The sequence below is a fragment of the Cimex lectularius genome, unplaced genomic scaffold (genome assembly GCF_000648675.2).
Source record: "Cimex lectularius strain Harlan isolate CLEC.00 unplaced genomic scaffold, Clec_2.1 scaffold201, whole genome shotgun sequence".
NCBI lineage: Eukaryota > Metazoa > Arthropoda > Insecta > Hemiptera > Cimicidae > Cimex > Cimex lectularius.
In genome coordinates, this window is record NW_019392805.1 from 158,300 (window position 1) to 182,057 (window position 23,758).

Here is a 23,758-nt window from a genome sequence, read left to right on the forward strand (position 1 = left end):
TTGAGATCATCTTCAGGGCTCAAAGTGTTTGTCTTCTGTGTAATTGTGCCATTCTTGCGTGTCGTGTTGAGAGTCTTACTTACTCATTTAGTAAACAAACCCTTTTTGGCAGAGGCTGTTGGTGTTTCTCAAAGCGTGGTTTGCTGGGCTTTAGCTCGATTCCGAGAGTTCGGAAGTGCCAACAGGAGGTCTAGTAGTGGATCTCAGCTAAGGGAGGACAAAAATATTATTATCGCTGCAAGACGGAACCCTTTACGTAATCTCCGCCAGATCCTAAATGAAGTACAAGATGATTTGGCAAGGCCTTTATCAACACAAACGATTCGCAATCGTGGGAGTTGGCCTCAAATTCTATGCCATTTTGAGATGACCTGCAGCAACAGCCCGCCACCAGAAAGTCAGGAGAATTGCCAGCGAGCGTGTAGAAGAGGACAACAATTGTAATGCTGTTATGTTTACTGATGAGTTGCGTTTCTGCCCGTATAGCGATAGCAGGCTCCGAAGATTCAATCGAGAACAGGAGATGCGTACAATGCCCAGTTGGTGCTCCTTTCTGTGCAATTTGAAGGTGGTCGTGTAATGGTCTGGGCTGTGATTTACACTGGAGGACGAACTGGACGCCATGGCAACCTCACCGCAGTCCGTTATCTCCAAGAAATTATCGAGGAATACATCCCTCAAACTGGGGATCTCATTGACAGAGGTTTTCGATTTCTGAATGACACTGCCAGACCTGATAGAGACGGTTGTTCATCATTGTTGAGAAAACCTAACGATAACGATTTTCCATCTGCCCCTACCCCCATTTTCTCAATTATACCCCATATCAATCCCATTGAGCGCATTACGAGGATAAGGGAGGGCAGAAATATTGTCACTGTTGCAAGACGGGACCCTTTACATAATGTCCGCCAGATCCTAAAGTTAAGTACAAGACATTTTGGCAATGTCTTTGTCAACACGAACGAATTGTAATTGATTACAAATCGTTTGTGGGAAGTTGGCCTCATACCGTATGCTTCTATGAATGGACCTGCTGCAACAGCACCAGGACTCAGGAGAATACGTAGCGATCGCCTAGAAGAGAACAACAATTGGAATGCTGTTATGTTTATGAGTCGCGTTTCTGTCGGTATAGTGATAGCAGAAGAAACTGGAATTCACAGAGAGAGAATACAAATGACAATATTTCTGTCCTCCCTTAGCTGAGATCCACTACACCAGGCCCCCTATTGGCACTTACGACCTCTCGGAATATGGCCAAAGCCTGGGAGACGACGCTTTGAGAAACGCCAACTGCCTCTGCGATATCCACCTGCCGGTGACCTCGATGACTCATCCTCACGCGCATAATATTGCGAACCTCTGGTTCATGATGATGTCTTTCCATGGTTAAAGAGAATCCAACTGGATTAAAATGGAGATAAGGTGTTTGTATAAAAAATGATTAATCATCATGTTTACTATTTTTAGTAAATCCGTTATTAAAAAATGAGGATTAATAAAATTTTTGTTTTTGGCCTGTATTTTGTATTTTGCTTTATCCAACTAACAAGAATATATCGGTTAATTTAATTAAAATTAATAGAATAAGAATAAATTAAAGATAATCGTTTCCGAATTAAATAGGTGGACAATAGAAGTTGATACACCCTGTGTACAAGTAGAAAGACGAATATAAGAAACATATACAGAGTCAATTTTCCTTAAAAAAAATCAGTTTTATAAAAATGTATTGAACATTTCCTTTTGTGCTGTTTTATCTTTCTCTCTCATTTTTAAAGAGTTGGTAGGTACTTAACAGAAGAAAAATAGTTGACTGATGTAACATTTCATTTTTTAGTAGTGAAGGGAGGTAAACGTTTCGCTGAAGAAAAGAAATTGTCGAAAATCCGAATAGAGTCTAGCATAAGGTGGTCTTGGTCTTGCGTATGACTCTCTCTCACTCACTCACTTTATCTTTCTCTCTCTCACTCACTTTATCTTTCTTTCTCTCTCTCAGTCAATTTTTCTCACTCTCTCACTCACTTTTTCTTTCTTTCTCTCACTCACAATATCTTTCTGGCTCTCTCTCAATCACTTTTTCTCTCTTTCTCTCACTCACTCCCTCACTCCCTTTTTCTTTCTCACTCACTTTATCTTCCTCTCTCATTTTTCTTTCTCTCTCTCTATCTCTCTCACTCAATCACTTTTTCTCTCTTTCTCTCACTCACTCCCTCACTCACTTTTTCTTTCTCGCTCACTTTTTCTTTCTCACTCACTTTTTCTTTCTCACTCACTTTTTCTTTCTCACTCACTTTTTCTTTCTCACTCACTTTATCTTCCCCTCTCACTTTTGTTTCTCTCTCTCTCTCACTCACTCACTTTTTCTTTCTCTCTCTCTCACTCTCTCTCTCTCGCTCTCTCTCTCTCTCACTCAATCACTTTCTTTATCTAGCTCTCTCTCTCTTCCTCTCCCTTTCCCTCACTTTTTCTTTCTCTCTCACTCACTTTTTGTTTCTCTCTCTCACTCACTTTATCTTGCCCTCTCTCTCACTCACTCACTCTCTTTATCTTTCTCTCTCTCTCTCTCTCTCTCTCTCTCTCTCTCTGTCTCTCTCACTCACTCACTTACTTTTACTTTTTCTCTCTCTCCCTCACACCATCTCCTCTCTCTCTCTCTCTCACTTTTTCTTTCTCGCTTTCTCTGTCTCACTCACTCACTTTTACTTTTTCTCTCTCTCCCTCACACCATCTCCTCTCTCTCTCTCTCACTCACTTACTTTTACTTTTTCTCTCTCTCCCTCACACCATCTCCTCTCTCTCTCTCTCTCTCACTTTTTCTTTCCCGCTTTCTCTGTCTCACTCACTCACTTTTACTTTCACTTTTTCTTTCCCGCTTTCTCTGTCTCACTCACTCACTTTTACTTTTTCCCTCTCTCACTCACTCACTTTATCTCCTCCCCCAAATAATATTTCGTTCGTTTCCTTTAAAATTCTGATTTCTGTAATTTTTGTTCAATTCGGATTACTGGAATTTTCCGATTAACAAAGTTGGGATTAGGGAGAGAGCACTGTATTAACATTCTCCAAAAGCCCGCTTCCCCATTAAACACAATTGAAGATGCAATTTGTGTTTTTTGCAAAGACAGTCAGGAGCCGCGAGTGGGGTCTCATCAATTCACCACGTGTGATCATTATTGTTTAATTGTGCGAGCACCGCACGTGCTTTGACAGTTGTCGTCGTTATTTTATTTTTTAACGAGGATCGAGGATGAAGATGGAGATGATTTTCCTCATGGCTCCGGCACGAAGGGATTGACGTGATTATTAATTGGCTGGCGTACCTTGAAAGGCTCACGTACGCATTTTCGAAGAACTTGGCACTTGCCACTGAACTGGTACATTTTCCTCAATTCTTACGCAATTAAACGGGTTCGTTCTAAGGGAGCTGGGATTCAATCCGACAGACGGCGTTTTACTTTTTATTTTATTTCGGCCCATGCCCAAAGAACTGTTGGAAGAGGAAATTTATTATCTACTGATTTCGGCCACCATTGACGCCTCGGGAAAAATAAAATAAGTTAAATTAAACTTCCAGATTTTTTCTCAATTTCGAATATTTATTTAATAACGTAAGATTTTCCTCTGGCAAATTCCAACGACAATTGTATCTGCCGGGACAATGGGAAAAGGATGAGCGTGTATGACGAGTTTTAGAAGTATGACACACACACAACCATTGTTTTCTGAAAAGATAATTACGTGTGGTTCATCAGCTCATGTTAACCTCACAGATTGAACTGTCAAATTGACTGTTCATTCATTCACACAACCTCAGAGCCTCAGCTCTCATATTGGCTGTTCATTCATTCACACAACCTCAGAGTCAGCTCTCATATTGGCCGTTCATTCATTCACACAACCTCAGAGCCTCGGCTCTCATATTGGCCGTTCATTCATTCACACAACCTCAGAGCCTCAGCTCTCATATTGGCTATTCATTCATTCACACAACCTCAGAGCCTCAGCTCTCATACTGGCCGTTCATTCATTCACACCAACTTCAGAGCCTCAACCCTCATATTAGCTGTTCATTCATTCACACTAAACTAAGAGCCTCTGCGGTCATATTGTCTGTTATTCATTCACACTAACCCCTGAGACCCCGTTATTTCACTCCAAACCCTGAAACTTTGCTCGTGTTAGTTAGGTAGACGACAAGGACAACTCCAATCCCGTAAATACGGTTTATAGGCGAAATTAAAGCATAATGTATAACGTACCGAAAGAATTTTCTTGACCTTCAAACTCTTCTACCGTCAACACTGATTCGCTTGGATCTTCAGGTTCTTGTAGTGCCGCCACAGATACCTCAACTTACGGAAAAACACGCAGCACTTATCGTTAAATGTAGAAGCTAGGATCGTATACAACCTTTTTATGTTTCGCCTGTGCCATTTATTGGTGGCCACACATCGTACTCAGTATGCCACAATCAGCCCCCCACACTACACATTCCCGTTAATAAATACATTCAATCTGTATATATACAAAGAAAAACGAAACCGAAATACTTAAAAGTTATAATCGAGATAACTAAATACCCAAGAGTATCAGGTAGTATTTTGAATTGTAAAGTTAATGTAAATCTAAATAATTATGAGTTTTGTAAATTGAAAATCACGGAATACGTCGAGTCCAAGTGCAAGGCCATTGTGAAAACCGACACTTCTCGCCGTGGGTCCGTACAGCCGTTTGCCGATTGGAATCGGTAAAAATTTCGTGATCATTTCTAATTTTCGCCGACCCGTCAAAAACGGCTGGCCCAAAATGGAAACCGGCATTAACCGAATTAAAGATTTGTCGAGATTTATACAGATATTGTGACTGTATTTCAAGATCTCGTGGAGGATTTGTTCAAAGTATCCATCGATTCCGAGGGAAGCAGATGTTCCAGAAATGAAGTTTTTCAATGAAATTTTTCAAAATTGGTCTTGGTCTTTCATATGACTCTCCCTCTCACTCACTCACCTACACTCCATTTCGCTCTCGCTCTCAATACATATATAAAATTTCATGGGCATTTCAAAAGTTCAATATTTACATAATAATATTGAATAACATTATAACATATATTACATAAATAAAAAACTCTACGTAAAAACGTAAAACCGCCTCCGTTCATTATTTATGTTAAAAAAATAAAAAATCTGATATTCAAATGAATACGATAATGAATCGATCATGCTCTGATAAAACATCCGCGATCATATCGTCTCCCCATACCGGTTATTGTTATTATTTTTAATGAATACTGCAGATATTTACCGTGATGGCTTTTCATGCGATGATGGGTCATTTCAAAACTTCAATATGTTTCCCTTATGGATTGAAAAAAAGTATAATTTATATAGTGTGCAACTGGGGAATCGTGAATATTGGAGATATTGGAGTCTTGATCCAAGCAGCCATAGGGGATAATAATTGATCAAGGAGAGCATTCGGGTTTTGTTAAATGTATTATCAATTTTAATGAATCTCTAAGTTAGGGTTTGACGTTGATTCAATTTAAAAAAAAAATTGAATCATGGTTATGTAACCTAACCCGTCCTCTAACCCAACTTAACCTAATATAACCTAAACTAAACCATGCGCATTCCCTGTTAGCGCAAAGGTTACCCAAGAAAAATGTGTATGTAGCACAAGAACCTTAAACAAAAATAGTGTTATTTTAATTGTTCTTTTCCTACAGGAAATTCGCTCCGGTTCCCTTCGTCAATGACATCGGTGATGTGCCAGTTGACCTTACTCGGTTATGTGATACTCACGCAGGCCTGGCTTAGTTTTGTTTGCTCCTTTGATTTGGATTCGGTTCGTCGTTTCCTTAATGCAAGATAGGAAATTGTCTGAACTTTAAAAAGGCGGAAGTGTAAAAGGTGAACTCCCCCCCCCCAAGACGTAGGGCTATCAATTTCTGGTTTTCACTTCTTTCCCTTCTAATATGAAACATCAAGTCCGCTCTCAGACATTTATTACCTAAGACAAACTATTCCACTCGAGTTCCTTAAGAGAGCTTGTTTATTCAGTTAAACTTCTTCTTTATGCACCTTTCTCTATGTATTTGCTGTTCTAGGTTTGGTTGAAATAGGTTTATATTTATTTCATTTAGTATGGATGAAGATCAAGATTGTCGTACAACGAAAAAACTATTATGAAATTGCGCTAAGCTTCTAAAGGGTTTTAATATTATGCTATTTTATTTATTTATATATTCATTTATGTTCTTCTTATATACCCTACTTTAGGTAACCTAACCTGTCCCTAAACGCTACTTAACCTAATCTAACCCGTCCCTCATCCTACTTACTCTACCTAACCTAACCCTTCTTAACTTAACCTCCTCTCACAAGAATAGCACAATTACACAGAAGACAAACACTTTGAGCCCTGAAGATGATCTCAATAAAGATCGAAACGTTGGCACGATAAAGAAAATGTTTTTCTGAAACCTACATCACACCAGACCGCATCTTACCATTTCTGAATAATTATAGATTAACGGTCACTAATCACCACACTCCTTTATACCTAGTTATTTTGGAAAATAAACAAATAAATACAGGTGTCGTGTTGTTTATGAGTGAATTAATGTTTTTGTAGCTGACTTTAAAATCAGCCAGAATGTCACTCTTTGTTGGGTTTTGAGTATAAATATAAAATAAATATTAATTTTTAATTTGCTAATTAATTTATTTGTTTTGTTGCAGGTTAGTGTTACTGATGTTTTCGACGGTTTTGGCATTTTGCGATTCGGTGAGTGGTTTTTTTTCGAAAAGAAAAATTGTTTCTGTAAATTTCTAAGCTGGTAGAAAAGAAAAGCGATAAAAGTGATTTTCTATTCCAAGCCGGTGCGACGGTTTTGTTGTATGGCTGTGGGCAAGTATCGGAGGGCCCGGGCCACTATGTAAGTACGGCATTGCGACACGACCCTCTATCTTTCGTAATGGGCTCCCTCTTTCGTAAATTTCTTGTATGGCCAGATATTTCCTCGCTACATCTGGACAGGTAGAGATTTAAAAAAAAAAATAAACTCTGGTCGTGGAAATTCGAACTGAACTCGTTTTGGCTATAGGGTGCGTCAAATGACGACCATCGAATTTAAATTAACCTGATATAATTGATGTCATCTTCAATATTATAATTTTATGTTAAAAAAAGGATAAGACCAATAAAAAAAAAGTTCCTTCAGGCTTTCGACGACCCCCTGATGAACCCCTTCATCAGGTCTTAGAAAACGATTATTAATAATTTACCAAGTTACCATGCACATCTTTAAAATATTGAAACATAAATAATTTATGAGTTGACAGTGAATGAGGTCTACAGCACATTGTATATCAACCGTCACTTCCATCTCGTTATCCTATCTCGTAAAGCACATTTGTACGTATTATGTTTGTTCACTAGGAACACCAGCGATGCCCTCGGGGTGAGTGATTAAGGTGCAAGTAGGTTTCTAGTCCATTGTCGGTTAAGGCGACATGTTTCTCGGGATAGCATGTATAGGGAGGGCTCGAGCAGTAGTAGGTAGAGAGATTAGTGTGAAACTTTTGCAATCGAGGACAGATCAGTTCGTTGACAAAAGGAATGTTGAGGTTGTGCATAGTGATGTTATTGACGTGGTAAGGAGTACCCAAAGTGGTCGCAGTAAAGTGTTCTATAAGGTTAGCTTACTTTTGGCGATCAACACGGATTCCGGTCAATATGTAAAAATGTACAAATGTGTACATATGATTAATGTATCACACAGCACAACACTAGCACTAATGCCAGCACTGCACCGGTAGAACACATGCTTTGAGGAGCCAGCCATTGCTGGCACTCAATGTGTTTGATTGGGTGTCAAGAAGGTCCCGAGGCCACCGTCGGTTGGGGCGAAGTGGCGGGTTGTCAGGATGGAATGAGTGGAGAAGACTAGAGCAGTAGGAGATAGAGAGATTAGTGTGAAACTTTTGCAATCGGGGACAGATCAATTCGTTGACAAAAAGTTGAGGTTGTGCATAGTGAGGTTATTGACGTGGTAAGGAGCTTGATGTTTTCACTCAGGACTTTAGATTGGAAGGATTGGGTGCGCTGGATGTAGATGGCTTGGCAGAACCCCAAAGCTTGCCTCCGTATGTCCAAAGTGTTACTTATAAAAGACTTTAATTAATTTACTTTTGACGATCAACACGGATTTCGGCCCTAGAGGTCTTGTAGTTGTAGTTGTCCATGACCTGTTAAATTGTTGTGCTGTCTGTTAATGTACGATGGAGTGCAAAACTGTTTTTTTCCAATATGGACGTACACTGAGTACATTTTTCTTCATTAAGTCATGTCCTCTTTTTGCATCAGTCTTCGATAAGTACAATGTGTTCTCGGATGTTGGAGGTAGCTTGGGGTAGGGATTCGAGCTAGAGGACAAAATTGCGGTATCATCCGCGAAGGTTGTGATACTGGTATTGGGATGTGCAGGTAGGTCGGCAGTATAATTGATATTGTTGAGAATTATGTCAATACTCCAATAACAGCGTCACCACCATAGATTTTCCTTGACAGCACATTGCAGTATCGATTAGATTGTTATTTGTTAGTATCGAGAATTGGAGTTGGCGGTGAAGCGGCACGAGTTAAGAAGAGTCTTGTTTTTTGCGATTGAGTTGTAACTGTGTACCGTAATCCTATGTGAATAAAATAATTCAAACTAATTTGTGTTGTTTCCCAAAGTTACCAAAGCCTCCACAATATAAAGGATGGGGCCAACAATGCTCCCTTGTGGGACGCCGGTTTTTATGGGTTTGAAGTTAAAAATTAAAGTACTTTTAGAAATTACAATGTGTGAATAATGTGAAGCAACTCAATGGAGACCTAAGATGGGATACAAAGAAACCCCAGGGAAAGGAATAGCAGCAACGACAGTCAATGACCAAAACACATGAAGTAACCGGATGAGGTGTTCTTCGTACAGCCCAAAACATGAGCAACTGAATCGATTAGAGAAGTACACCTCGATGAATCAAGCTAAAATACACGACATCTATGCGTGCGCATTGTGCAATCGTATAAGGAGTTAGACTGACAAATAAATCCTCATAAGATCGGATAGCCCATTAATACATTAAAATGTCCAATCACATCAAAACTAACTAGTGAATGAACGTAAAATCCAAAACCTGGGGAAACACGACAACCTTATGCTTGGGTACGAGGATACGAGGGAACGAACAAGCAGACACCCAGGCCAGAGGAGAATCCGCAAGGCTGTATATTAGGAATCCTCAACCTATTTTGGGATAACAAAAACAAACAAAGAATCCTCCATCACAGAATGTATCAAAAAGAGAAATGGATAACCTCTAGGGGCACTAGACACAATAAACTTATCAATCCTCACCAAGACTGGCTAACTCAGTGCTACTGTTAAACAGGTCTAAACTCAGAGGAGTGATAGGACCACCGGTCATGGGCATCTGAGAAAACGCCTACTAAACATAGGCATAGTCAATTGTAGGTTATGCAGTGAAGCGGAAGAAACAGCCACCCATATCATCTTCGAATGTGAATGGCTCAATGGAGACATAACCTGTGATACAAAGAAAACCCAGGGAAAGGTAGCAGAGAAAATAACCTAGTTCTCCTTAAAAGATAGATCGAATCGACAGATTGAACTAACGAACTGGGAAAGCACAATAAACTAGAAGGCTACAGAGCTTGGGGGAATATAAAAACCCATTTTCTAGTCTACTTTCATCATCATCAATGGCCTAGTACTTCTTAAGAGAAAGATCTAGTCGACAGACTGAACTAATGAACTAAGATAGTACAAGAAGCCAGAAGGCTTAGACAATAGAGCCATTGGAAGACCCTGCTGGAGGGCTAGGTTGTTCAAGCTGCGAGGGGAAATTGCTTTTTCTCAGTTATTTGCCCTGGGTGAGGAAGGACCCGTCAGGTTGGTTAAAGGAATTCCAAACTCCGACAGACGGTTTTTTGCCATGCTTGAAATTTACTTGAACTTTTGTAAACCATTACTTTTGTAAATAATCAACGAAAAAAAAATTGAGTAATTGTTTTCTAAAAAAAAGTCCTGATGAAAACGAGTAGGAATGGACGTACATGCATGCAGAGCTGAGCATGTCACTTCTCCAAGCCCGCCGGCAATTCCAGCTTTTGTAATTTACAATAAATTACCGGCAGGCCTTCATAATCACCCACCATCAGACCTCGCGTCGAGGTTGGGCTCCAGGTGCTCAGCTAGGTCAATTCAGCCTTCAATGCAGTCAGTTCCTAAATCCTAATCCATTCACATTCTCGCTCACTCTTAAATACATATCATTCACTCAGTTAGGGTGATGGAGTACTTGCTATTCCTCTTATTATATAACTAATATAACTAAGCCTACACCTATTATATAACTAACCTGATTTCAGCCCTCAGGGCGACTTCCTCCATCGGCCCTTTCGCACCCAAGACGAGATAATGTCGTGCTCAAGCAGTTCTCATATCGAGTGGCATCCCTCCACGCTCTCTATATGGAGCTAAGGAATGTCTTCAATCATGTGGGACACATCGAGCTTTTTCCTTTTAAAATTAATTACAATCTACTGCTTTCTTACCAAACTTTGTCTCTGGAAAGTTCAATTTGTATCACTATCATCCCTTATTATCTATTATATCTATCACTATCTTCTATCATTTTTTTGAATTTTTTTAAAAGGCATGTATCATAGTGTACGTTTATGAGTTTTTATGGTTTGCAATTGTACATTATTGGACCCCTCGCTACTTTCAAGAATTGACAATTTATGTCTCTCTTTCTATGACAATTTATGACCCTCTTTCTATCTCTCTCTCTCTCTCTCTCTCTCTCTCTCTCTCTCTCTCTCTCTCTCTCTCTCTCNCTCCCTCCCTCCCCTCTCTCTCTGTTCTAAAACATGTACAAACAAACGTAAGTGTAATTCATATTGGAATGAGAGAAAAAAAAAAGGTCGGCGACCCGTTTTTCTTTGTGTTATGAAACGTGCAGACGACAATGCACATGTAATGTGCATGAGGTTGCCCTCAGCCGTTGCGACAAAGGTTGACCAACAAATGGGCGTGTGGAATGGGCGCAGTTTGGATGCCCTTTCACCACGAGGCTCGGCCGAGCAGTCCAGTTTAACATTACAAATTTTCATATCACTCGATAAGTATGTAGAAGGAAGATTGCCTAATGGTTCAGCATGTTCCCATCCAAAAAGAATTGGTCTTTGAGTCTCGCGGCTCTCGTAACATCAGTTGAAAACGTCTAGGCATTTGCCTCTTCTTATATCTTCTGGCGTCCTTTTATTTTATTTTTTTTCCAATTTACAGTGTTCAGTGGGCCTCGTCTATTTTATTTTGAACCATTTTTGGTTCATGTTCCCCCGATTTGTAGCGGTAGTAGGAGTGATTTAATCTTAAGGAGATGTACGTTTGTTGAAATCGATAGTTTAGCCTGTTGAGTTTTATTTTATTTATTTTTTGGGTAGTATTTTCATTTTTATGCCTGTATTTTAATTTTTTGACAGTTTAGGTGTACAATTGCTTGTTCAATTTAAAATCATTTCCTTTTCTGTTTAAAATAATGTAAAAGAGAAATAAAAACAACAAGAGAAATTTTTAGGAATCCGAAACGTGCAGCCTGTTGAATTATAATTTTTTTTATAATATTTTAATTTTCAAGGCTGTAATTTTTTGACAGTTTAGGTGTACAATTGCTTGATCAATTTAAAATCATTTCCTTTTCTGTTTCAAATGTAAAAGAGAAATAAAAACAACAAGAGAAATTTTTAGGAATCCGAAACGTGCAGCCTGTTGAATTATAATTTTTTTTATAATATTTTAATTTTCAAGGCTGTAATTTTTTGACAGTTTAGGTGTACAATTGCTTGATCAATTTAAAATCATTTCCTNGGAAATTATTTTGATTAAAGAACATTGCTTTAAAGTAACTAGTTTCTTTTTTTTGTTTAATACCAAAATCCTGCATTATTTTCCGGACAACCCAATATTACACGTTGGTTTGGCGGAAACTGTTAGCCTTAGAAGCCCAAAGTTTAAACGAAAATTTTTGCTGTCGATTTTTGACAATATGTTGACGACGTCCCATGATCCCTTATACAATATCTTCCTAATTTGCAAAGTAAAGAACAGTCTCCAAAATATGTTAATGACTAAAGCTATCTAGAGGAATTTTTTTCTTTTAACCATTTGCAAAACAAATTAAATGGATTTGGCATGTTGAAGTTAATTCATTCAGTATTACAAACATACAGCTTTCATCTAGGTCAAAAGTAGGTAAAAAAAAACTTTTTTGTTCCTGTGCCAATTGCTGGTTTAAGTAAATTTGATAAAATCTTAGATCGCGAAATAAAATGAACACGAAAAATATAAAAAATTACATAATTAAGAAAAAAGAGGAACTACTCATTAGTAGTCATTACAGTAGCGTTAATCACTTTTCGCTGTTGCTTAGGAGGTCGCAGAGGTCGCGAGGCAGTTACACTTCAGTCGTCGGGAAGGATTACTTAGAAGGATCCGGGATGAAAGATTTCTTACATGATGGCCTGTGTGACTTGATAATTATGAACCTTTTTGTCGCTACTTCAAGGTCATATTGGATATTAAGATCATTGTGAATCGTAAGATTGGTTACATAGAAACGAGCATTGACGATGGTTCGTAGGATTTTGGATTGTAGGGATTGGATACGTTGGAGGTTGGAACGTTTTGAACCCAAAGTTCGATGCTCTATCTCCAAATTGTTCTCCAATTAATAATAAAAATGAGTTAGTATCGGTCAGCAATCTTTGTCTTTTGAGTCGCGTGTGTGGGTTCCATGTCTTTTGCCAATGCATTTCCCAAGGTAATGGACAAAATTAGCTGGTGAAAGAGGGTTCTGTTAGATCTGGTGTGTTTGTTGTCATCTTCCTCCCACACGCTACTCAATGGGTGTGACATTGGTTTCTGGTTGAGAAAACAGTATGACAGCGGTAGGAAGAAGGCGGTATCATCCGCGTAGGTGTTAAGGATCGTTTCAGGTAGAGTATAAATGTGTCCGGTGTATACTGTATAGAGGATGTTTCCTTAGATATTTTCTTGTGGCACCCCTGGAACTGTGAAATAGTCAGCTGATTCCGGGGCCACAGATGACTTGAAAGTGTCCGTATAATTGTGTAAACTCTTAAAGTCAATCGAATTTTCACTACAGTTCTTTGCACAGTGCTAAAAGCTGGGGACTAAATCCCAAAATGTCCCTTTGGCTCTACACCTGTCATAAGACGAATGTTGATATTGGTCGGTGGTGTGGTGGACTTTGCAGGTCATTCAGTGGCACTCAAAGACAAGCTTGCCTCAATGTCACACGAGAACAACGCCGACTGCGATCTTGGAGATGTTGTTAAACCTTCCACCGCTTCATATTCTAATTCAAGGAGAAGCCATAGCAGCGGGTCAGGATGGAAAACCATCTGCAAGGATAGGTCATCATACAATGGAAACTGAGGGAGGAGCTACAGGCAAATGCCATACTAGACATACCAATCGATGCCACTACGCCAAAATTCAACTTTAGCAAGCACAGGGTATTTATACCAGAAGAGAAGAGAGGGCCACGGGTATACTTCTGAAGCCAGTTCCTATTGGTATACTGATGTTCAAAAACAGATAGAGACACGGGAGCTGGTGTCCTCGGGATGAATCCGAAGACTGAAATGACTTTAAACTTAAAACGCTAGTTTTTCAGTCTGAAATCATAGCAGTCGATCACTGCGCCAAAGAAATAAAAATACTAGGAAATGGCCATCTTACCACAACAGAACCAGGATTCTGGTTGGAATCCTGACAGGGCACTACCGCCTAAGAAGGCACATGCACCGGATAGGAGTACAGACAGAATAAACACTGTGACGATACTGCTAGGAAGAAGAGTAGACCGCAGAACACATTTTATGTTTGTGTATATTCTTGCAACTTGGAGAGGAAAAGCTGTATGCAACATCCTACACTAAGGAGCCGCTGTCGAGACTAAGGAGGTGACTGAAGCTGGCTAGTGAGTTATGAAAAATAGAGAGCACAATAGATGTGCTCAAGTCAATGTGCGGAAGGTCTTGTGGCCAACTCATTTATCTCTATCTCTGTTTGGGCCAATTTCCATGGGTTGACATTTGAAAGATACCTGCGTTGGGGGTTTAGCATCCGCTCTCCGGTCATCTCAGATTTTGTTTGACGATTTGTTGTATTTGATCATTGGGAATTCTGGCCTTGCAGATCGATTCACACATTTTCATATCTTATCAGCTCGCGAGAGAAGAGGGATCGATAAATAAATTAGAAAATCCATTTTTTTCGCACTAGGTACAGATTTTTTAAATAAAAACTAGGAAGAAAAACCTCTAAAAATTATACACGATAAATTTTAAAAGTAATAAATATGATACTTAGGACCAGTTGCACCGAATTGTTTGAAAAACTCAGTTCAAGAGTTCAGCTCAAAATTGGCGTTTTTCATCTTGTCTTGAACCGAGTTCAAACAATGATCCTGGTTCAGTTTTAAACGGCCGTCGAGGATGGACCCCTACAGATGGTGCAACGTTTCCTTCTCTGAACTTGGTCCAATAAGAACGAGGTCCCAGTAAACCCGGTTTAACCCGGTGATTGGTGCAACGGGCTTAATCGAGCAAAGTGGACTATTAACACAATTAACATTACGTTTTTTTATATTGCAAAACTATTCACTAACTATAAACTTACAAGGAGGTTGAGGTTGAACTAGGTTCAGTAGAACGGTAGACTACAAATGTGCAAGCTTTTTTTAGCCTGAAATTATTCAGAAGATTTCCCTTTAAAATTCAAACAGTGCTTCAATTACGTAGAATTTAATTCCGGAGTAACAATGAAAAACTATGTAGGGTTCCAATCTTCGTAGAGGTTGTTAGACAGGTGAAAAAAAGAAGACTAAATGCTGGGTTCATCGAGCTTTCGGGACCTTATAGTGCCATCATCAGGGCCTATTTGATTAGAAATGTATTTATTTGAATTTTTAATATAATAAGCCCTGATGATGGCTCTATAAGGTCCCGAAAGGTCGGTGAGCCCAGCATTTAGTCTTGTTTTTTTCACCCGTCTAATAACCTTTACGAAGATTGGAGCCCTACATAGATTATCTGCAGGTCGATCAACAAACATCATATCTACAATGAAAAACATTAATATTCCTAACGTATGACAGAACCAGGATTCTGGTAGGAATCCTGACAGGGCACTGCCGCCTAAGAAGCCACCTGACAGTCATAAAATTTAATGAGCAGAGCTTTTTGATTGTACACTTCGTCGGCCGATTTAGTTTATTGAAAAATTAAAACCACCTTGCCTTGATATATTAATAACTAAAAGCTTTCGAATCTTGGATAGGAAAAATAATTTTTAAAAAATTCTGGAATCCTATAATCCAAATTTTATCACCACAGGAATGAAAGGTTGCTCTGCTAATGGAAATCCGTATGAGATCCTTTTTGAACAACCTTAAAGACGGGAACATGGTAAATAACGATGTTCAAAGCAGATTCCCAGGCTCGGAATATGTTATGCAACATATGATTTATGAGATTTGACGAGAGTGCGAGTTTTAAAGGAGGACATCTTTTCTTTCAAGGCCTACGTGCCAAGTAAAGGCGGTCCTCACGTGTTTGAACTTAGAACATTCACTCTTCTTCACTATTACCAAACTCAGTTGATGGGAATCTCGTTACCAATCTTTGAACTGATGAAAACGAATTCCGTGGAAGGCTGCATGGGAAGTGAAAATCTCCGCTTCCAGCTTGTAAGGTTTCAAAACCTCATGCTCCAAAGAGAACCATAACTACACACCAGCATACTCTACAAGATCTTCTCTTTAGTTGAACACGTTCAAGGATCGAATATTTATAAAAGCCTTACATAATATGAGTCATCCAAGCATCACACCAAAACCAGTACGGTTACACAGATAAAAATCGCCCTTGAAACAGTAATGGATGGACGCTTTTGGAAGCGTGCAAGCTCAGATTTTTACGTTTGTCTCTCTCCCCACACTCCTCTCACGCACAGACGACTTTAAATAATATGGCGCATAATATTTAAACAACAATCTCAGATGCCGATTATGTATTGTCATTCATGTCCTTGTTGGTACTGTAGTACTTGACGTTTTTCTCGATCTAAAAATAAACCTTAACGCATGAAACGTAAACAAACTGATAAACTTATTCGATGTAAAAATCGCCCTAATCTCTGAACAATGGACAAGACAAGAACTCACTGAGGCTTACAGAATTAAACACGAAGAAATGAGCTGACAACAGTTCATCAATATCAGCGTAGGATGACGAGGATCATCAATTCCATCAGGCATAAATATGTGCCACAGAAGATCACGGAGGTCATCATGATAGATAAACCTATGCTTATGTGATTATGCTGTTGTTATTGTTTAATTTTATTATGGCGGGTATGTCATCTACATATCTGTATTTGTGTGTGATGTTATGCTTTGCCATAATTTCAAGGAAGTATTACTATTCAAAATTTTGTGAAAACACTTCGGCGAGTAGGGCTGATGTATTTATTACCCATTCCTGGTCCTCTTTTGATGTGTATATTTTCGGTTGAATTTAAAGTAGTTTTGTTTTGTCTTCATTTGTATTATGTTTCTGAGTTGTTCGTATTCTTTGTCACAGTTTTTGTGTAGCGTCTTTCGTACTATGTCCACCGTTTCCTTTTGTGGAATTGACGGACAAACCTTTGTTATGCCAAATGATTTTAGTTTAGTGGTATTTTTAATTTGTACTTATTTGATTTTGTTAATCAGGTTTGTTGAATTTTTTAAAAGTGTCCGAGTGTTAGAGCTGCAGCGTATTTAGCCGAAGGTCGTGGGTTCGAATCCCGCTCGTGACACTAACCTTTTCATTTCAACCAATACCTTACACAAAGATTTTTTAAACAGTGTGTGTTGTTTACTTTGAGGTGTGTTTCATGTTGTACTGTGTTTTGCGAGTTTGTACGCTGGGGCTGGTTTGTAGTGGTTGATGACTGGTCTCATTGGTATGTTTTGTTTGTTTATTTTTGGGAGTGCTGTGAGTTTGGGTGGTTGGGTGGTTGTGGGTTCGTTTGACAGTTTCTTTAGGGTTTATGATTGAAGATGATTTTTTAATTGTATATTGATGTGTATGTTTTTTCTTTTTTAAATTTGTTTGCTTTTGTCTGCTGGTGTGATGAGTAAGCCGTTTTTTTCTTAGTTTGTGTTTTAGTTTTTTAATGAGTTTTTCGTCTTTGTTTGTGTTGTTTTGATTCGTTTATGTGTGATTTTTTTATTGTGTCGGTGCTAGGTGTCTTGTGCGTTCTTGTTGTGGGCAAAACCTTTATTGCTGTTTCATCTTGTACTATTGTCTGGGTGAGATTTTGTTCTGTAATGGTTGATTTGATGTTGAGTTTGAGTCCATTTTGTAGTAATTCTGTTTCGCGTTTTTTCAATGTGGCGTGTGTCTGAGTTGGTCTTTTTGTCTGTGTTGTTTTCGTTATTTCGTTATCGTTCAATGAGCATTTCGAAAAACCCAATTTCGGAAATTCTCATCAATCTAAGCGGTCAACAGTTTGTCTTCATTGTGCATTATTTTCCAGTTGGACTTTAGTTCGGTTTAGTTTCCCTCAGCGAGACCATACTGATAGAATGGTTAAAACGAACGATTTTTTAATTGTAAAAGAGACAAACGGATGTTAACGTGTGGGATGAAAAAGTTTCATCTAAGATAGAAAAAGAAAGAGACAAATTTTATACGAATGGATTCAGGTGTTATCTGTGAATACATTCTGAAAGTCTTCGTCTTTATTTCCTTTTATTCAAACAGATACAATCCGGTGTACTGCTAGGTAGTATCCTTGGTCCTATCCTATATATCATTTATACTGCTGACCTACCAATACATCCTGACACTATTATCACCACCTAGCGGACGACACCGCAATCCTATCCTCTAATTTGAATCCTGTCCAAGCTACCTCCAACATCCAGGAACACCTTGAGCTTATCGAAGACTGGTGTAAAAAATGGAGGACAAGACTGAACGAAGAAAAATGCACTCTGTACTTTCACGTTGAAAAAGCATCCTTGCCCTCCATTGTTCATCAGCAACACAGAGATACCAGTTTCCATTCAAGTCAAATACCTGGGACTCTAGACAACAGACTGACGTGGAATCCTCACACAAGACTTAAAAAAACTTAATGCAAGACTTGGACTACTACGAAGACTTTTAAGACCACTATGGACATACGGAGTTGAACGGAGTTGGGTGCTGCCAAGCCATCCATATTCAGCGCGTCCAGCTCTGCCAATCGAAAGTGCTTAGACAAATTATCAAAGCACCTTACTATGTCACTAACCTCACTATCCAAAAAGACCTCAGCTTCCATTTGTCAACGAAATGATCCGGTCCTTGTGTTCCCGAGTACTCATCGTCAACAAGACAAGAGGATCTTTAGCGTCCGCACCTGGCCTTTTGGCCTTATCGGACGTTTTGATTCTCAAGATGAGAGCTGACGCACTTCTGCATAAGTGTTACCACCACAACCGCAGCATTGGTGTAGAGGTGTTCCAGCCCCTAAGGGCCGAGACAACCTCGCTCTCCGCTTGTCCACTCCGAATGGTCGGGCCCGCATTGTGCATCGGGTCGTATGCCGCACGCGAGGGGCTAACAGGCCGAAATACATCGCCCTGTCCCCCCCCGCGTACTCCCTAGATAGAGAAGGCCACTCTATCTCTCTGAGTATAGAGGCTCCCCCAGCGTAGAAACTTCCGGGAACGCCCCGGCAGCGGTTTAGTTTAAAGTGGAATTGCTACCCACCTCCTAGATGAGCACCGCCTACGGTAAAGTCTCTTATCGAGCTCAGCCTACACCTGTCACGCGCATTCGAGAGACGCCATAGGCTCAGCCCAGGTGGTCTGATCCTTCGCTTCCCCAAGGGTACCACGCCGGTCATACGCACAACAATGCAAAACATACTCGAGTCAGAGACACCGATTCACTACCCGCTTCCATTCGCTTACTCACGCATTCGAGGGACTATAGCATGATCATCGCGTCCTCAACGCTTACACGCTGTCGTCCGGTCGCAACGTCTCCCGTGAGGCCGGGGGGTTTTACATTGGCCATACGCAAGCTTCACTAAGGTCACAGATAGAAGACAGCCTCTGTCTAAGTTCCCGCCAGGGGCGTCACCACGCACCACCACGAAACCGTTCCCATTGTAACATTGGGCTGATTTTGAAACATTTAAGTTACCCCGTAGTACAGACGGCCATACACCCTCCCCCGTCTATGCAGACAGGATCTAGTGCACTGGCCCTCGTGTGACTCTGCTAAGGCACCCGCCGCCCATGCCGACCCTAGGCCGACACGAGTACAGCTTGTGCTTCAGAGAGGTTGCTACGCCTCTGGGCTGCCCGGATACCTCCCTTGTAACCAAGGGTTAGAAGGGGTCACAGGATAGAATGAAGGAGCTCGGATTGAGAAAAAGGGCCGTGGATGAGTACACGAGGTGAGCCGTTTCGGGGTCTCGAGTCTCAAACCACACTATACCACCCGTTGTCGCCGTAGTTCCACATAAAGTGGGCCACGACTCCCAAGGTGGGTGACTGATCCGGTCCATATTCCAAACCTTACACACCAACCTTTCGAACCATCCTAACCATACTGCTGGAGCCTCCTCCACTCATTCCTTTCTGACAACCCGCTACATCGCCTCAACCGACGGTGACCTCCTTGACACCTAATCATACACATTGAGTGCCAGCAATGGCTGGCTCCTCAAAGGATGTGTTCTACCGGTGCATTGCTGGCATTAGGACTAGTGTTGTGCTGTGTAATGCATTAATCATGTGTACATATTTGTATAGTATACGATCATTTATAGTAACGATTATGTGGGGCTTGTCAAATGCGGGCATTCTCGCCTATCTCGGATCTCTTAATTTCCTGAGTACCTTGGAGTGTTTTCACTCGATTGCCACATATGAAATGTTCGTCAATAATTCCGATCGCTCTCGAAACTGATTAATTGACTGGTTTCGGTGTAATTTTATCCCAAATCCTAAACCAATTTTGGACATTCCCTGGACGAGTATTAATCCACCGGGTTATTAATTGCATTCTAAGATAAATACCCTTTCGACGAGTCTACTCACAATTAGTATTGAAATTCAGCAAATCCTGTTTGGACCGCCTTGATAATCGTAAGCGTTAGTAAAAGAAAAATATTTACAACCAGTCCAACCCTTGATATGATAACAGAGCGAATGGGTCGTCAAGTTATTTTTAACACTTTTTTTTTTAAATTAAATGTATCCTTATATTTTGTACTTATGTATAAGTTCGTTTAAAAAGTGGACAGTTCGCAAATTTTAGGTTTTCAAACACAATGAATATGTTAAATCATGTTAAAAGCATTTCGACTGGCAAAAGTAGCACAAATAGAAATCTTAAAATAACAGACAGTTTATAAATTTACACTTTACAAATAATGAAACAACTGGCGGCCGGTGGAGCGATTAATCATTATAATCCCATAGACTGTTTCCGCAGCAGCGTGCAATTTTTTCCACCTTTTTTTCTAATGCTTCTTCCTCTTTTTCACTCATTTTAAGCAGAAGTTACACTATACTTAACACAGACAAAAAATGTACACTGATCTAACATTTCATATTTTCGTAGTGAACGGAGGAGGTGAGGGCACACTACGAAAATTTGTAGTCTCTTTCGTATGACTCTCACTCTCATTCACGTATTCTCGCTCTCTCGCTCACTCTCTTCGCTTACTCACTTACTCTCTCTCGCTCACACAATTATTTTCTCTCACTTAGTCACTCACTCGCTCACATTCTTTCACCCATTCATTATTCCCTCTGTCACTCGCTCCCGCTGTCTCTCACTCAATGTCGCTCTCTCTCACAATCCCACTCTCATTCACACGCTCATTCCCTCTCTCACTTAGTCATTCACTCACATTCTTTCACCCATTCATTACTTACTATGTTTCTCATTCATTCTCTCTGTCGCTCACTCCCGCTTTTCCTTACTATCTCTCTCACTCACTCACTGTCGCTCTCTCTGTTTTCACGCATTCCCTCTTTCACTCACTCTCATTCACTCACTTACTCTCTCTCACTAAATTACTCTCTCTCGCTCACACACTTATTTTCTCTCACTTAGTCACTCCTCAATTTTTTCACTCACTCTGTTTCTCACTCAATCAGTTTCGTTCTTTCTCATTCACTCTGTTTCTCGCTCATTCCCTCTCCCTCACTCTCTTCCCCTCTTCCCCCAAATAATATTTCTTTTAAAATTCTGACTTGTTGAATTTTTTGCCGGTTCGGAGTTCCGAATTTCGAATCAGGTGAGAGCACCGTATTGAAAAGATTAATATACCAAGAAATTCACGAGCAATAAAAGCAAAAATCCATGTACTTTTTTAATAATATTTTATGTGTCGCCAATACATATCAGTACATATTAAAAATTCATCGAAACCTGTGATCCCTCGTCCGTAGCCCTGCTGTTGTCAGCGTTTACATAAATTTCCAATAGCATTGATAATTGTGAAATGCCGTAACGCGTTTGACAGACCATTTCAGCGAGGATAAACAGACCAGGATGATCGATAACCTCCAAATAATAAATTTTAAGAAATGTTGCTCACCTGTTAACTGCTCACACTCTAACCTTTAATAAAAATCTTTGGTTTGGCAGTTTTATCCCTGTCTCATGATTTTTTTCTTTGCTGACAGCCTCATAAGAAAAAATGCTAAAAATATGATTATTAGAACATCAATAGAAAATAGTCTAATTAATATGGCACTTCATGGGTAACTCACGTAATTTCCGGTTATTTCAAATTGCATACTTTCAACAACAAAAAAAATAAATAAATAAAAATCTTAAACGCGAATAGCTAGGAATGTTCGTTCCCAGAGTTCTTCACTAATGCATGACAACCTTTCTCCGCGCGAAATTTCTTCTAAAAAATACATGAAACTGATATAAAGAATCTCATATCCTGTGAATATTCAAAATGCATTATCTTTAAAATGAACAGAGAATGACAAACGGGAATCTTATCCCGAAGATTTTAGTACATTTTTCTCCCATATTTTTGCATATGAATTCTTTCAAATCCAATAAGAATCAAAATTAATGTTATGCAGGAGGAAGTCAGGAGATAAAATAACATTTGAGCCTCCTACGAAAAATATTTGAGAGGGGTTATAAATTCAATGGGACTCTTAAACTCGAGCTTGAAAATTTCAAGCATTTTATGCATTCTTTCATGGATTCTTGGACCAACTCCAATGTTTCAATTTATATTATAAGAAAATAACATTTCTATTATCGTTGAAAAATTGAATAATTATTCGTATTTTTAACGGATTGCTTAAAACGTCCAGATATAGGTTAAAGTGTTTTTTTTTAACAAATGTTGAATTCATAAAATGAATGAAGGTCGGAGGGAGTGAGAGTGAAAAAAAGTGAGTGAGCGGGTAAATAAATAAGGTGGTCTAAGAGATGATAGAAATGGGGATGATGAGCGAACCAGGGAAGAGTGAGCATGTATGTAAATAAACTGATCCCAAGAGTGAGGGAAGTTAAAGTCGGTTTGTGATAGAGCATGTGCGAAAATGAATGAATAAGTAATGAATAAGTACGGTTTAAATAGTTGTGTGAGTGATTGGAAGTAAGAGGGCAATAACGAGCTAGTGAACGAGCAAGACTTACACAGATAAATAGTAGATAGAAAATACTTAACTTACAAAATTTGGTGCTCACCATTGAATCTTATTTACAAAAGTACATGCGACATGGAATTACATCGTTACAACCAGTGATAGATAAATAGATATAGAGAGGGAGAGAGAGAGAGAGAAAGCGATTGGGAATGAGGATGAAGAGCGAGCTAGTATTTGTTATGTGAATGTATGAAAGGGCCGATGAAAAAAACAAGGAAAGGAGCGGGTGAGTGGAAAATATATAGATAGATACGGATAGAGATAGATAGATAGAGAGAGTGAGAGTGGGAGTGAATGAGGGAGAGCGATTGAGACAGAAAGTGAGCGAGCGAGAGAGGGTGTGAGTGAGGAAGGAATAGAGTGAGTTAGTGATTGGGAGAGAGAGAATGAGTGAGTGAGAGAGAAAGAGAGAGAGAGAGAGAGAGAGAGAAAGAATGATATTGAGAATGAGGATTATGAGCGAGCTAGTATTTCTTATATGAATGTATGAAAGGGCTGATGAAAAGAACAAGGAAGGAGCGGGTGAGTGGGAAATATATAGATAAATACAGATAGTGAGAGTGGGAGTGAGGGAGGGAGAGCGATTGAGACAGAAAGTGAGTGAGCGAGAGAGAGATTGATTAAGGAAGGAATAGAGTGAGATAGTGATTGAGAGAGAGAGAGAGAGAGAGAGAGAGAGAGAGAGAGAGAGAGAGAGAGAGAGAGAGTGAGTGAGAGAGAGAGGGAGAGAGAGAGGGAGAGAAAAAACGAGCGAGCGAGTGGGTGGGAGATAGAGCGAGTGAGAGAGAGTGAGAAAGAGAGGAAGCGAGCGATTGATTGACGGAGAGAGTGAGGGAGGGAGAGAACGAGCGAGCGAGTGGGTGAGAGGGAGAGAAAGAGAGAGAATGAGTGAGTGAGGAAGGGAG

At 39.7% G+C, this 23,758-nt stretch overlaps 1 protein-coding gene across 2 annotated transcripts in view; it reads left to right on the forward strand.

Moving 5' to 3' along the window:
* LOC106673170 (cell growth regulator with RING finger domain protein 1-like) overlaps nt 1-23,758 on the forward strand; it is a 107,417-nt gene that overhangs the window by 52,260 nt on the left and 31,399 nt on the right. The window lies entirely within an intron of this gene.